Source organism: Lynx rufus, unplaced genomic scaffold, assembly GCF_022079265.1.
Source record: "Lynx rufus isolate CCGP_SWC_20201006 ecotype Redwood Valley unplaced genomic scaffold, mLynRuf1.p SCAF_8, whole genome shotgun sequence".
Taxonomy (NCBI): Eukaryota; Metazoa; Chordata; class Mammalia; order Carnivora; family Felidae; genus Lynx; species Lynx rufus.
Genome location: NW_025814896.1, coordinates 61,751,242 through 61,767,647, shown reverse-complemented (window position 1 = coordinate 61,767,647; position 16,406 = coordinate 61,751,242). Strand labels below are relative to the sequence as shown.

General features: G+C 43.6%; 1 protein-coding gene across 5 annotated transcripts in view; it reads left to right on the top strand.

Moving 5' to 3' along the window:
- The first annotated feature begins 5,143 nt into the window (after positions 1–5,143).
- INPP4A (inositol polyphosphate-4-phosphatase type I A) overlaps positions 5,144–16,406 on the top strand; it is a 136,851-nt gene continuing 125,588 nt past the window's right edge. For 4 of the 5 annotated variants that reach the window (XM_047068516.1, XM_047068512.1, XM_047068514.1 and 1 more), the window contains exon 1: positions 5,145–5,353. The gene's annotated coding sequence lies outside the window, so the exon portion shown is untranslated. Of the gene's footprint in view, positions 5,354–16,406 lie in introns of all 5 variants that reach the window. The other variant, XM_047068515.1, reaches the window with a different exon arrangement.

The window sequence follows — 16,406 nt, the reverse complement described above, 5'->3', positions numbered from 1 at the left end:
ACCCCTATGTTATTAAGGGCTGTATTGTTTAATTTACACCTACCTATAATTTCTTTCTGCTCTTGGTTTTTATTCTAATACCATTGTGATCAGAGAACATACTACGTGTGACTTCAATCCTTTTTAACTTACTGAGTTTTCTTTTTTTTTTTTTTAAATTTTTTTTTCAACGTTTTTTATTTATTTTTGGGACAGAGAGAGACAGAGCATGAACGGGGGAGGGGCAGAGAGAGAGGGAGACACAGAATCGGAAACAGGCTCCAGGCTCCGAGCCATCAGCCCAGAGCCTGACGCGGGGCTCGAACTCACGGACCGCGAGATCGTGACCTGGCTGAAGTCGGACGCTTTACCGACTGCGCCACCCAGGCGCCCCTATTACTGAGTTTTCTTAATGGCCTGCCACATATTCTATCCTGGAGAAAGTTTCATGTATAACTGATAAGTATGTATGTGTGCTCTGATACTGTCGGGTGAAGTATTCTATAGATACCTGTTACAGCTAGTTGGTTTGTAATGTTGTTCAAGTCTTTTATTTCCTTGTTGATCTTCTGCCTCATTGTTTTATCCATCATTAAAAGTTGAGTATTGACATTTTCAATTATTTTTATGACATTGTCCACTTCTTAAATTCTGTCAGTTTTGTCTCATGTGTTTGGGTCTCTTTTGTGGATGCATGATCCTTCTAATTAAAATATCTTTCTGATGGATTGACCCTCTTATAAAATGTTCCTCTTTGTTTATTGTTTTGTTTGGTTTTGAGGTTTATTTTGCCTGATATTTGTGTAATCACTGAAGCACTTTGTTGGTTAGTGTTTCCGTATTATACTTTTGTCCATTATTTTACCTTCAACCTACTTATACTTTTGAATTTTAAGTTTGTTTCTGTAGACAGCACATGGTTGGATTTTTTTAAAAAACGCTTCTGCCAATCTCTGCCTCTTGACTGGAATGTTGAGTTTATTTACATTTAATGTGACTTGTGATAAGGTAGGACTTATGTCTGCATTTTGCTATTTGTTTTCTATACTATACTTGCATCTCTTTTGTTCTTCTCTTCCTATTACTATTACTGTCTTCTTTTGTGAATAGTTATGTTCTAGTATACTATTTTAATTCCTTTTCTTTTAATCGGTAGCTGTATCTATATCTGTATCTGTCTATACCTATGCCTAGTGTTTGTCCTGGGAATTATCATTTTAACTTAAAACAATCTAGTTGGCATTAATACTAACTTAATTTCAGTGGTATACACAAACTTTGCTCCAATCAAGCAGTTTCTCCCACTCCTTTATGCTATTATTGTCATACACATTATATCTTTTTCACATTATGATACCATCAACACAGATTATATTGTTGTTTTATGTAGTTGTCTTTTTTAAAAAATATATTTATTTATTTCAGAGAGAGTGAGAGAGAGACAGACAGAGCATGAGCAGGGGAGGGGCAGAGACAGAGGGAGACACAGAATCTGAAGCAAGCTCCAGGGTCTGAGCTGTTAGCACAGAGCCTGATGCAGGGCTCGAACCTACAAACCAGGAGATCATGACCTGAGCCGAAGTTGGATGCTTAACCGACTGAGCCACCCGGGGGGCCCCTTATGTAGTTGTCTTTTAAGTCAGAAAGAAGAGTGTCAGAAATTAACTTTTATCTTGTATTTGCCTTTAGTTTTTATTCCTTTGTGTGATTTTGAGTTACTCTTCAGTGTCCTTTCAGTTTTAGTATTTCCTGTAGAGTGAGTCTGCTAGCAATGAATTATCAGATTTTTGTTTGAGAATATCTTAATTTCTCCTTCAAGTTTTTTAAATTTTATTTTAGAGAGAGGGTGTGTGAGTGGGGGAGAGGGGCAGAGGGAGACAGAGAGAGAATCCCAAGTAGGTTCCACACTCAGCATAGAGCCTAATGCAGGCTCGATCCCATGACCCTGGGATCACATGACACTTTTGTTAGCTCCAACTGGTGTCATTACCTTAGGCAGCTGCAGTGTTAGACAATTGCTGCTGATTGCTTTTACCAAATGCCCTGTGGACAGCACTATTTGTGGAGAGTAAGCTCTCAGTCAAGTCAGTTAAAGACAAGCCCTGAGAATGGAGCGTTACCTGTGAGCTGCCATACCAGTCAAATAGTGCATGTCTCTGGAGATAGGACTTTTTGAGGTGCTCCGAATACCTTTGTCCCCTCCAGTGGCTGCTAGGCTACTGGTTTTCACAGCTCTTATGACAGCAGGGCTGTTGGTTTTCAAGGCTACATATATTCTCTAATGAAAACATATATAAACATAAATATATCATGTTTAGTGGCCCAAAAAGAAATTCTTAAGTTGGTTGGTTCTAGTCCCCAAAATAACACTGTTCAGCTCTTAATTATCATGTGTAAATTATCTAAATCAGCTTCTTTATTGTACATAGGTTATCTAGGTCCATGTGTTTATCAGAATCCCCTGGAGGGCTTGTCAACATACAAATTGCTCTGAAAGGTCCCACTTTCAGAGTTTCTGATTTAGCAGGTCTAGGATGGGCCTGGGATCTTGCATTTCTAGTAAGTACTGAGAGGATGTTAGTGCTGCTGGTTAGGGACCTAAAGGGAATGCATAGCACCGTATTTACTAACAAGCTTGGTTCCCTTTTCACTTGATAGTGTTCACTCTACAGTGGAATTGGGGCCCCACTCCTTGTCACACTGAAGCATGGTTCTTCTACTTTTAAGACTATCCCGGGGCGCCTGGGTGGCGCAGTCGGTTAAGCGTCCGACTTCAGCCAGGTCACGATCTCGCAGTCCGTGAGTTCGAGCCCCGCGTCGGGCTCTGGGCTGATGGCTCAGAGCCTGGAGCCTGTTTCCGATTCTGTGTCTCCCTCTCTCTCTGCCCCTCGCCCGTTCATGCTCTGTCTCTCTCTGTCCCAAAAATAAATAAAAACGTTGGAAAAAAAAAATTAAAAAAAAAAAAAAAAGACTATCCCAATTACATACCGGCTAATTGGCAAGTGTTTATCAGAAGCCCGATCCTCATTCAGTGTTTGTTACTACACTAAATGAATGAATTGTTGAAATTGCACTGATGTCTATCTTTAAATGTTTGTGAATTTATATTTGTTTCTTTTTTTAAAGCTTATGATTGAAAAATGCTCTTGGTTTGATTAAAGCTAGTATGGCCATAGGGTTGTCCGAACACTTTTAAGACCACTTTTGAGATGGAAAGGGGATCCTATTAATACTTTTGCTGGATAAAAGTTGTAAACTGGGGCTGTTCCGGGTAAACCAGGGATATTGGTCACCCTAATTTTAGAAAATAAGTTATAAAAACATTTTTGCATTTCCACAAGTTTATTTGGCTTTCTTGGCTTTAATTTTATACTAGGGTTAAGTATAATATATTTTCTTTTTCAGTATAAATTCTTTTTCAGAAGAGAAGTAAAATAAAAAGTCAGTAAAAAAATTGAACTTTAAAAATAGTTTTATATTTATTTTTATTCCAAATTATTGCCTGCATTTGGTTTTTGGTGACACAGGGAGGCTTAGATCTAATTCTATTAAAAAAAATTTTTTTTTTGTAACATTTATTTATTTTTGAGACGGAGAGAGACAGAGCATGAATGGGGGAGGGTCAGAGAGAGAGGGAGACACAGAATCTGAAACAGGCTCCAGGCTCTGAGCTGTCAGCGCAGAGTCTGATGCAGGGCTCGAACCTGCAAACCAGGAGATCATGACCTGAGCCGAACAGACACTTAACCGACTGAGCCACCCAGGCGCCCCTAGATCTAAATCTAAATGAGATTACAGAACTTGTCCTTATTTCATTTTTATTTCTTTTTTTTTTTTTAAATTTTTTTTTTCAACGTTTATTTATTTTTGGGACAGAGAGAGACAGAGCATGAACGGGGGGGGGGGGCAGAGAGAGAGGGAGACACAGAATCGGAAACAGGCTCCAGGCTCTGAGCCATCAGCCCAGAGCCTGACGCGGGGCTCGAACTCACGGACCGCGAGATCGTGACCTGGCTGAAGTCGGACGCTTAACCGACTGCGCCACCCAGGCGCCCCTCATTTTTATTTCTAACAAGTTAATGTCTTTTCTTTTAAAAGCAAATTATAAATGCTTGCTTTTACACTGGAGGGATGTGAACTCTGATAAGTGCTCTGGCTTTTTGAATTAAAATAGTTTCCATTAAAAAATTTTTAAGGATAATTTTTTCTGATAAAATTTAAAGACTTCAAAATAAAATACATGCTTATAGTTAGTCTGGTATTTACCCTTGCTCAACCAGAAATATTTAAGGTTTAAAAAAATTTTTTTTTAATGTTTATTTTTGAGAGAGAGCATGAGTGGGGTAGGGGGCAGGGGGGAGAGAGGGAGAGAGAGAGAGAGAGAGAGAGAGAGAGAATTCAAAGAGGGCTCCAGGCTCTGAACTGTCAGCACAGAGCCCACATGAACCCAACCCTGAGATCATGACCTGAGCCAAAGTCGGACACTTAACCAAGACTGAGCCACCCAGGCGCCCCATAAGTTTAATTAAAGTCATATTAAAATGGAAAAGTTCTTCCAAAACTTTTATTTTACATATTGTTTTCCTATGAAAACACAGGACTTTGGGGGAGAAGCTTAAGGAGCTGATATTTGGTGAGAGTCTATAAATGAATATTCATACAGTTATGCCAGAACAGGTCTGCATGGATGTTAGTAGTTTCTCTCTTCTTTTTGCTTATCTGTATTTTCAAAGTATGATTTTAATTTTTGCTGGGTTGAATGTTCCATTTCCTAAATGTCTCCTAGGGATTGCCTGCACTTGCACCACGCGAAGCGCGCTCACCGCGGGGGCAAAGGGCCAGAACATTTCACCCAGTCTTCTGATGTGTCAGGGCCTCACAAGGCTCAGTCTATGCGAGGGCGAAAATGCCATCATCCGATTAAGTCCAGAAGTTCAAGAACTCCTTGCAGGCGATTCAGTCCCAGTTGACAGTGGGGTCTTGTGGGAACCTAGGAGTTCAACCCAGCGCGAGGCGCTCGGACGCCGGAACTCCTTGCTCCACCGCCTGCGAGGCGGACCCGGAGGGTGGGGCGGCCCGGCCGGGGCTCGCGGAGCGCGCATGCGCGGAGAGGGGGCGGGGCCGGGGCGGGGCTACGCGCAACCTCCGGAGCAGCAGCAGTGGCGGCGGCGGCGGCAGCGGAGTTCGGGCTGCGTCTGGGGCGGCGGGTTCGCGGCTGACCTAGGCAGGAGAACCAGCACGTAGAGCCGGGCCGCGGCCCGCGACTTGGCGACCAAGCAGCGGCGCTGCTGCTGCAGGGCTTGGGCGCGCGGCCTGGCGGGACTGAGGACGCCGGGGCTGCAGGGTACGGGCGCCGCGGGCCGGGGCGCGCCAGGTAGGTGGGCCAGGCTGGGCTGGGGGCAACGCGGCTGCGGTGAGCTGCCGGGCGCAATGATGCACCCGGCGGGGCGGGGCGCGGCGCGCATCCTGATACCGGGGTGCTGGACTGGGAGGGCGCCCGCGGTTGTCATGGAGATCCTACAGCCTTGTGGTTCACCGGCGGTTGCGTCTTTGGAGAACAATCCAAGCCTGGCCGACCCCTAACTGGGAGACCCGGGCAGTCTCCTGCTGAGGGGAGTGCGGGGCTGGAGCGGGAGATAGGGAGACGGGATGCAGGACGCGGCGACTCCGAGGCCATGTCTTGGCTCTTGCTTAGATCTAGTGACTTCAGACGCTGAAGGCCTTTCTGTGCATTGGGTGTAAACAGAACCGGGTAAAAATAAGCATGCATCTCAGTGTAGGACATCTGCTCTCCGTCCTCTCAACTCTTCCCTTTTCTGCCTGCCCATAGTCCCCCGATATTTCTGGCATCTTTGCTTTTTGTATGTTAATTTTTTCTGGCAGTGCTAGTCAGTTAATTGAGGCCTGAGAAATTTGCAGAGATCTGTGACCGTCTCTTGAAAAGCCAATCATGAACGTGTAGGCCATAGAAGATTGAGACACTCAAAATGTCAAAAGTAAATTTATGTCTTTGTGGGCGAAGGGAGCGGGGATGGGTTTGCTTTCCCTCCGTCTTGTCGCCTGCCCTCTGACATTACATAATGTTGTGTTCCTCCTGCCCCGAGTTCATCCATAATAACAGATCATGAAAATATTTCTCTGGCTAAGAAAGAAGTGTAGGCAGTTGTAAAGCCCATTTTCTTGTCTTTTGCTTTGCCACTGAATGTGTTTTTGTTGGGAGGCTGCTTAAGAGTAGAATGCCCATAGGGCATCTAAACCAAGAGAATTGGGGGTGGGGTGGCCCTTTGAATGTTGCGATGAAATTCTGCCTGATTCATCTTGGTTCACAGTGGATTGTGTGGACTGTGGGCAAGCCAGTGGGATTGGGGCCTGAACAGGCTGACTTGGGTGTGAATCCTGGATCTTTCACTTGCTAACTCTGGTTCTCAATTTTCTCACCTCTAAAAGGTGAGAACAGAACCTGCTTTGCCATTTGTTTTGGAATGGAGATACTGTTGGCATTGGTAAATGCACATAGAATAGCTGTAGGTTGTCCTAGAAGTAAACTGAATTTCTCATTGGTTGAAGACAGGCTTTCTTTAAGAGGAATTTTGTTTTTGGATCTAGGTCCTTTGCTTTCGGGATTTTTGCTAAAATGTTTACTCCTGGAAGATGGAATCCGTTGGTTTCTCTGAAGAAAATGAATGATGGTGCCCACGTGGGAAGGCCAGTGTGATCTGTTGGAGGGCTGCTGTCAGAAGACAGTGATGCTGTCCCAGGGGTGGTTATTGCATGTGAACAGAGATCCACAAGGCCTCATTCCCTGTGGTGTCTTGTAAACACACCTCTGTAACAACAAGCCACAGTTACTGGGAGGATGTGCCCTGAAGATAGGGCTTAAATGAAAGGATGCCCGACAGATGCAGAAGGAAGGGAAGGCTGTATTTATTTCTCCTGGGCTTAGCAGTAGATTTGGCTCTGCTGATTCTAGTGGCTGCTCTACTTCTGTTTTTCATTAAGCTTATGACATCTCAGTGTTTATCTGCTTTAGACTCTGAAGTCAAGGGTAGACATTACATTTTATTCCATTGTTTGGGAAACTGGATATTTTCTTGTATTGCTGTTAAACTGAATATTAGGATTTAAAAAAAAAAGTTGCTTTAAGGAAGGGAGGAATAAAATAATATACACAAGAGCTTGTTGTAAACTGTAAAGCACCACAGAGGTGGGGAAGAGGTCAGAGGTCAGAACTACTGACCCTGCAAGTCCCTTTAGCCAGCGGCCTACCTGGGAACATCCTGCTCAGCCTGCAAACCTGTAAATGCAGCTGAGGATTGGAACAGAAAGGCACATGGGACCAACTGACCCCTGACCCCGACCTCACAGCATCTCAAGAATCCAGTAAGACAGAGGGATGTGGAGACTTTGGACCAAGGTTGGTCTTAGCTTCTTATGAAAAACTCCTTTATTGATTACGTATTCCACGAAAGTCCTCATAGTATTATCAGCTACTCATGGTATCAGGATGCTTTGACTTTCACGGAGGAGAAAATAGCACAAATCTGCAGGGAAGAATGCTTGATTATGTGGTTGCTTCTTTTGTAGAACTTGATTAATGAGCTGGTCTTGAGAGATCCTTCAAAACATATTTTTCTAGTGTCCTGGAACAAAAGCTCTGTGAGGAGAGCATATTCTGGGGAGACCAATATTAACACCAAAGCAGGCCTCCTTTATTTTGTTTGTCTGTGCTTTTAAGGAAAATGCCATCATGCATCTAATTCCCAGGAGTTTACCTGTATTTCTATACATATGCACCCCTTGCTGTCTTTAAATTGTTTAAAAAGTATTATTTCAGATTTACTGAGGAGTTGCAAGAATAATCCAAAGAATTCCCAGATAAACTTTACCCACATTCTCCAAATGTTGACATTTACTACATTCGCCTTATTCTTCTCTCATATTTGTTAGTGTGTGATTCCTTTTTTCTGAACTGTTTAATGGTAACCTGCAGACTTGATACTCTTTTACTTCTAAATACTTTATTATGTATATCTTAAAAACAAGGACATTCTCTTACATAACAACAGCACGGTTATTAAACATTAGGAAATTAAACATTGATACAATGCTATTATTTAATATGTAGGTCTTTTTCAGATCTTGCCAATAGCTCCAATAATGTCCTTTAGAGAAAAAAAAAATCCAAGATTATACATTATGTCAAATTGTGCTCTCTCTTTAGTTTGCTTTCATCTGGAACAGTTACTGAATCTTTCTTTGTAGTCCATGACATTGACATTTTTGAAGACTGCTGCCTATTTTGTGGATAAAGTCTCCCAATTTGGGTTTGCCTGCAGTTTCCTCATGATTAGATTCAGATTATGCACTTTTGGCAGGACTAGCACAGGGGTGACCCTGCAGTGATCTCAGCGTGTCCCATCAGGAGGAGGCATATGCTGTTGATTAGTCCCATTCACTGGTCAGGTTAACTTTGATCACTTGGTTAAGGTGGTGTCTGCCAAGTTCCCTTACAGAAAAGTTACCATTTTCCCATTGTATTTAATATGTATCTGGTAGTAAGATAACTTGAGACTCTGTGATTATACTGTTACTCCTCATACTCTGACTCACTAGTTTTCGAATCCATTGATGATTCTTACCTGAACCAGTTATTCTGGCTGACAGATGGTGATTTTTCGTCTTCTCTCCTCTTCTTTTTTTTAATGTTTATAATGTTTATTTATTTATTTTGAGAGAGAGAGAGAGAGAGAGAGAGAGAGAGAGAGAGAGAGAGAGAGAGAGAGAATCCCAAGTTCCGAGCTATTTAGCGTGGAGCCCAACTTGAGGCTTGATCTCATGAACCATGAACGGCAATCAAGGGTTGAATGCATAACCAGTGTGCCACCCAGGTGCCCCAGATGGTGAATTTTCTAATTCCGTATTTCTTTCTATACTTACCAGTTGGAATTATACTGCAAGGAAGAACATTTCTTTCTTCCTTGTTTATCCTTTGATTTATTCCTCTGCACTCATGAATTCCAGCTTTATGCAATAGATTATAGTCTCTTACGCTCATTATTCATCTTGTTGCTTAAATTATCCCGGACTTGGCTTGTAGGAGCCCCTTATGTCCTTTTGACATACCCTCATCCTTCTTTGAGGACTTCTTTACTCTCTGGTACAAAACCCTCAAGACTCAGCTTATACTTTCCAGCCTTGGAATTAGCCATTTCTCCAAAGAGTCTTGGTTCCTTTTAATGGAGAATGGTATTTAAAAACCAAGATCTGGATCCTAGGCGTGCTCATTGCTACTGAGGTGTTGCTGCCTCTAGGCCTGTTTAGTGAATGTATTGCTCTCATTTACATATTACACAAAATTTTCTCTGATTTGTATTTTAAATTTAATGCTATGTCACTGTGCCCTGGAGATCTATATGTACTGACATTAAAATATTCTTTTTTGTCTGTATTCCAGAATATGGGTTTATCACAATTTATTGAACTATCCTTTATCAGTGGACACTTAGGTTATTCCCAATGTCCTGCTCTAAAAGTAGTGGAGAATCTGTGAATCAAATCATTGTTAATACTCGCTAATATTTCCATCTTCTAGCTCCCTAGAAGTAGGATTTCTGGGTCAAAGAGTAATTTTAAATGGAGAGCTTTGCCAAATTGCCCCCACTTCCAGGAGGCTTTCACTTTGTACTCCTTCCATTAGGGTGTGAAACTATTTCTTTTTAACTCTGCCAATACTGAGTATAAATCTTGTCAATTTTTGCCAATCTAATGGATAAAGAAGGCATTATTACTTTAATTACATTTCTCAAATTACCAAAAATATTGAAAACCTTCTTGTGCTAGCTTATACTTTTGCTTCTGTGAATTACCTGTGCATATCCTTTGCCCACTTTTTTCTCATTAGGTTATTCTTTATATTACTGAATTGTGGAAGTTACTGTAACTTTAGACTTTATTTTTGGCAGCCTTAGAAGTCTCCTTTAAGGATGATCCATTTTTCATTCGAGAGGACAAGGAAACTACCATTTTCTGAGCCCCCCCTACATCCCAAGCTCTGGGCCGAGTATTTATTTATATACATTCCCTGCAAGTCCTGTGGGAAGTTGAGCTGTGGTGTTGAGAAAACTTAGTGAGGTGTGGTTAAGGTATCCACCTAAAAATGATTGTAAGAGCTTGAACTGGGACTCAAACCCAGGTCTCTCTGGATCTCATGCCATTTCCATTAAAGCATATAGCTTCCTGCACAGGATTTGAAAATAATTGCTGTACTTTATTGTATCAATGTAGGACCGGGAATTCATTACTTGGAGCCTCCAATATCAGTAATTTCTATTTCTAATATTTTGATTTGTAAGTAAGGAGCTTTGAACATATACATCTTTCAAAATCATTTATTTTATTTCTGGAACTATTGTGGACTCTGGAGCCCAAGTCCCTGTGAGCTTCCAATCAGCTCTGTGACTTTGGGCAAATAGCTTAATCTTTCTGTGTCTTGGTTTGCTCATCTGCAAAACTGGGCTGATGATAGTAGCAACCCCAGAGTCTTGTTGGGGGGTAAAGTGAGTTAATGCACATCAAGGGCTTGGAATGGCACCTGTTGCCAGTAAGCATTCGGCAACATGAACCGTTATGATGAGTTCATGTGTGTAGCAAGTGCAGGCAGTGTGGAACTTGGAATTAGAGCAGCCATTTCTCTGCAGGTTTAACCATCTCTTTCATCATAAGCTGTCTGGGAAATGGGGGATCAGGGCCCCTGGGTGCTGTGTGCTTGTCTTTTCAATATGGTCTCTGCACACACCTTGCTCATACTCAGCCCAGCTGGCCCCTAGCATTTGCTCACAGCCCTTAACCTGGGGCGGGTGAGACCCTGCAGCCCTTTCAACGTGCAATCTGTTCTTGAGGCTCACCTGGTGAAGTACTCAGAAGCAGAAGTCTCCAGTGGGGGAGGGTCTGTGGTGATAAAAATGTGTCCATTTTCTGGTATGGGGTCAGGAAGACAGAGGGGTGTCCTCTGGGAGGGGACCTCTGGAGGAGAAAAGCATTCAGCTCCTTGCAGCTCCCTTCCTGGGACACCGTCAGAGCCTTTACTTCAGACATCTAGTAATTCTCCTGGCCTTTATGCAGTGCCCTTCCTGTTGTACCTACCAGGTAGAATTCTGAGGCTGAAATCCCCCGCCTCCCTCCCTGTTCCCCACACCTCCACCATAGCCCTTGTACAGCTGGTATCAGCTGCTGTCTGCTAAAATTCATTCACTCCAGGATGTGGAACTCTTTCCTTTGTTTTGTGTTGCTTGAATTTCAAATGGTGCCTTCTTTAACCTGCTAATTAGAATTTTTAAGGAGGATGACCTAGGTGTACAAATTCTGAAGTTTGAAGGAAATACATCTAGGCAGGTGTATATTTCTGGAGTACAGGGTCCTCTTAGGAAACAGGGATGCCCAGCAGTTCATGAGTCTCCCTGGATTGTGGGGTGTGTCATTTGGGGTCTTTGGGCTGACAAGTAAACAGTAAGGTCATTTATTATCTCATAGAACCGGAGTTCTACTCTATCAACAGTTCTGCAGTTTCATCAAGGACCTGGATTCTTCTCTTCTTTCCAGCCATCACTGCTGGTGTCAACCCAGAGTGAGCCTCCTCATGATGATGAGGTTGTCCTTATGGTCAGTGGGACTGCATGTTTCCCCACTCCTGACACCAGCCAGTCTCTAGCCACAGCCACTCTGGTGTGTGGGAGCAGTGAGGACCACGTAGCCTCCCTTGGACGCAGACTAGGAGGCTGCGAGGATGCTGTGTGCTGATTGGCTGAGGAGTGTTCCTCCATGGGTGGGCCCCAGACCAGTGGAATCAGCATCCCTTGAGACATTAGGTGTGAGGCTCAGGCCCCACTCCAACCTACCGAATTAGAAATTCTGGGCTGGGGCCCAGCACTCTGTTGTAGCAGGCCCTCCAGGTGACTGTGATGCAAGTTCCAGTTTGAGAATTGTCTTAGTGTAATCAAGGCCACTCCCATTCATCAGCTGGAGTTGGGACTGGCTTTTCCTGAATCCAGAGAGGATTGCTCCCAGAATAGGAAGAAGTGAGAAGAGCGCTGGGTGGTCAGCCCACAGCGTAAACTGAGGAACCTGTGGGCACCTTTGTTCTCCATGTCTCCCTCCCCGCCCCCGGCCTGGGCCCCAGTTTACTGGCCCAACTGTTCCCTAGCCCCATGCCTGCAGCCTCTTCAGCTCCTCCGAGAGTGGCCCACATCCTCCCTGCAGGACTAAAGGAATCAGCATGGTTACACCCCAGCCCCAGCTTCTATCTCTGGTCCAGCAAGGTTGGGAGTCCACTGGACCAGCTGCTGTGGATCTAGACCGGCCCTTATGACTTCCTTTCCAGAGGCATTCTGGAAGTATGTTCTGATGTATAGAGTTTGCTTACCATGCTACTCCTTGCTCAATTAGAAAAAAATAGAAAGCAGTACAGTTAGTAGGGGCTTGAGAATGCTTAAGGGGTTGGCCTGGGGACAGCCTAAGGGACTACTTTCAATGGCAGTTTGTAGTTCTCTCTGGCTTTGCCCAGTGTGACCTGCTTTGTTGTTCCCTTTTGCAAGTACAGCTCCAACTTTATGTTTAGGTGAAGTGAAAGAGCCACCTCCATGGTGTAATTTGTGAGCTCAAAATCTCTCACTGTTCCACATTTTTCCAGAAACTAGCGAGCTGAGGTATTTCTAGATTTTCTTGATTTTCCAAGGTTCCCCTTAATCCAGGCAATCTCATACCTGCTGTACCACATCAGTGCTAATTGCTGAAGAAGGAAGAGCACCTGAGGAGGAGATCGGGTGGGCCAGGGTCCAGAACAGTGTTTTTCAAACAGCAGTGGTTCTGAAATCAATTTGAGATTGTAACCAGCATTTAAACATATTTCTTTTTTTGAAGGATGCCTGGGTGGCTCAGTGGGTTAAGCATCCGACTTCGGCTCATGGTTCATGAGTTCATGGGTTCATGGGTTCAAACCTCATGTCGGACTCTGTGCTGACAGCTCAGAGCCTGGAACCTGCTTTGGATTCTGTATCTCCCTTTCTCTCTGTCCCTCCCCTGCTCACACTCTCTCTGTCTCTCTCTCAAAAATAAATAAACATTAAAAAAAATTAAACATTTTTTTTGAAATAAAATAGAAAATATCCAAGTACATTTCTTATAGAAAGGGTTGGCATTTTTTGGTAAAAATGTAGCTATGTGCATGAGGTGTATGTTTGGGTACTGTTTCACTGTGAATGCTTCCTACTGAGGGTTTGGCAAAAATGTGTAAAATCTGGAAGTTGAGCACATAGTGGAGGGGGCTACCCTGGCCATGTACACAAACACATGCACACACATATGGGGTCTTTCCCCAGGGAGAGGGTCTCTGGCCTTCATCAGAACCTCAGAGGTCTGTGACTCACCACAGTTGGAGAACCGCTGATCTAAAATAAAAGGGGACTTTTTTTTTTTCTTGAGCAGCAGGCAAAAGTTTATTAGAGTATAAGATTAGAAAGTAAGAGTAGTAAGAAAGTTCTCTTTACAGAGAGAGGACATTTGAAAGTGAATGTCCCCAAAAAAGGACTTTTAGCGGTGTGGGCCAGTGGGAGTGGAGCTGGAGCCCAGGGACAGCAAGAAAAAAGGCGTAGATGTTCTGGTCTTGCTCTGACTTATTGTCTGTGGTATTTGATCAATCCTCCTGATATGTTGAGGGTCCTTAGCATGGCTACTCTGAGATGAGGAGGCAAGGCAGGGAGTGTGTGGATTTGTCAGAGGTTTAAAATTTAACCGTGGACACCTGACTCATCCTTCTCCTAACAGGGTGGATTAGCGTGTCTACCTAAACACACACACACACACACACACACACACACACACACACACAGAGAAGAGAGAGAGAGAATGAGATAGGTAAATAGGTTGATATCTGGATCTCCCTTGTTTTGAGGCTGGCCCCATTGGAGCCATCACTGCCTGTGATCCCCCTGCAATCCTTTGTGACTTAATAACAGGACAACTTCCAAGTCACCTTGGCTGCCTTTGGGATGCATTAATGTAGGTGTTAGTCTGGTTTGTGTTACAAAGCATATGTAATAATCTCTTTGGGGTACCTGTGTATGTTTTTTGAGGGGGCATAAGTTGGATTATGAGACATGAACCTGAATGTGCCTCCACAACCCATGGCGGGTTATGTAGGTTGAGATAAGCAGGAGATTTGTACATTGCAATGCTCTGGACCAGTGCAGGTGGAAAGTTACAGTCTTGCAGGAGACTTGGTATCTTTCCTCTCAGTTTTACAGTCTTGAAAGCCATTTTTCCCATAGTGCCCCTATTTTTTAAAATGTTTATCTATTTACCTTGAGAGAGAAAGAGAGTGCTAGCAGGGAAGAGGCAGAGGGAGAGAGAGAGAATCCCAAGCAGCTCCATGCTGTCAGTGCAGAGCCCAACACAGGGCTCAAACTCACAAACCGAGAGATCATGACCTGAGCCAAAATCAAGAGTCGGATGCTTAACCGATTCAGCCACCTAGGCACCTCCATAGTGCCTCTATTTTAAAAAATGTACTGTGTTCAGTTTTCTCAACATCCTTCAAGTCCTGTCCATGCGTTAAGAAATTTCTCTGTAGGGGCGTGGAGCCTGCTTAAGATTCTCTCTCTCCTTCTCCCTCTGCCCCTATCCTGTGTGCACGTGCATGTGTGATCTCTCTCTCTCTCTCAAATGAAAAATAAATGTTAAAAAAAAAAAAAGCATTAACAGCCATAAAGAAATATATTCAGAAGGCTAGAGTACATCCGTCTCTGACTCCTGCCCAGGGCACCTCTGAGGGGAAATGTAGAAGGAGGAGGTTCTGAGAGGCAGGGGAGTGCCAGTAAAGGTCAGAGAAGGATGTGGGCAGAACAGGGAAGTAGGAGGGGCCTGGGCTCATAATGTTTTGTCAGGTGATCACTGACCCAGCTAAGCCTTCTCTTCTACTGACACTTTTTTTTAAGCACATAAAAACTTGTGATTGTGTGAAGTGGATGTTGAGTATTTTCACATTTCTTACTCATTGCTTTGACTGTGTTCTGCATAGACAAATGTTAAACAAAATGATCACATTATGTAATTGGGTAATAATCAAATGGCTGATAAAATGCGGTAATAGAGCCCAATTAAGATGGGACTGTGTGCCAAAAAATGTCAAGGTAACCCAGAATTTTTCTAACATTGTTACTCCTTGGTTTTGAAGAGGACAGAGTGATGGGTGAATGGATTGGCCTTAGGGAAACACCATGGGCTGGTAGACAGTGCCCACCTCAGGCAGAGGAGAAGCATGCATTTGGATTTTGCCCCTAACCTGCTGGTGACTTGGTGAAATCATGCCTGAATCTGACCTCCTTCCTCGTTCATCTGGAGCAGGTGAATCCCTCATTTCTTTCTCCCTTGACCCCCAATCCAACAATGAAGCAGAGTTGTGATTGTGCCTGAGGGCTGCCTAGGTAAAGTTGGCATCGAGGGAGACACACATACATACACAGTATTTAGGGAAGTACTTGTTTAGTCTGTGGCCTTGGAAATCAAGGTCCTGTCTCTACTCTTCTTTCACTTTCTGGCTCCCCTCTGCAGTGATTTATGAGTATCTTTCTAGAGTACATAAACTTAGTGTCAGAGACTCTGGAATACCCTGGATATGTCCATGAAGGTTGAAGCTGTCTGTATATCATGCAGACCAAACTCTTCCTAGTCCAAGTAGAGTGTCTGGTACCTTTCTCTGGCTCTTCTACCCTGCACTCCATCCCCACACCCGCCTTCTGAGGCCCACTGCATATAATCCCCCAGTACAGCTATAGGCTTTATGTTGATGCTCAAATCCTTGTCATTTTCCGTGAACTGATGAATGCCACTTTACTCCCTGAAGTTTTCCCCTGATAATGTATGCACAGCTGTTCGGATCTGGATTGTCTCTCTCTGGCAGTTTGATATCCTCCCCTGAATTCTTCACCTACCTCTCTCTGACCTCCTTTTGCACTATTTTTGACCTATTTTATTTTCTATTATTCATTCCTGACATTTTACAGAAAGGGTGCATGGATTTAAAGTTATCAGTTAAAGCATAAACTGATTAAAAAGAATTAAAGACAGCTTCAAATGGATACAACCGTATGAGTGCCGTCCCTTCAAGAAGAGCCCTGAACTTATTTCAGGGATGCTTGTGTTACCAGAAGCTGTCACATTCTTCATCTCTGTGTCTTTCTCCTTGAAACACTGCAGAACTCATGAGAACAGGAACCTGACTTTCTTGATAGTGCAAATAGTCTTGCAAATAGTGGGTGACGTACCAGTGATTGCCCAAGATACATATTTTTTGATTATCATTGTAGGCGCCTTCGAACTACATGATCTTTCGAATAACTTTCCTACAGGGAGAAAGACGTTTGCATTTTGAGTCA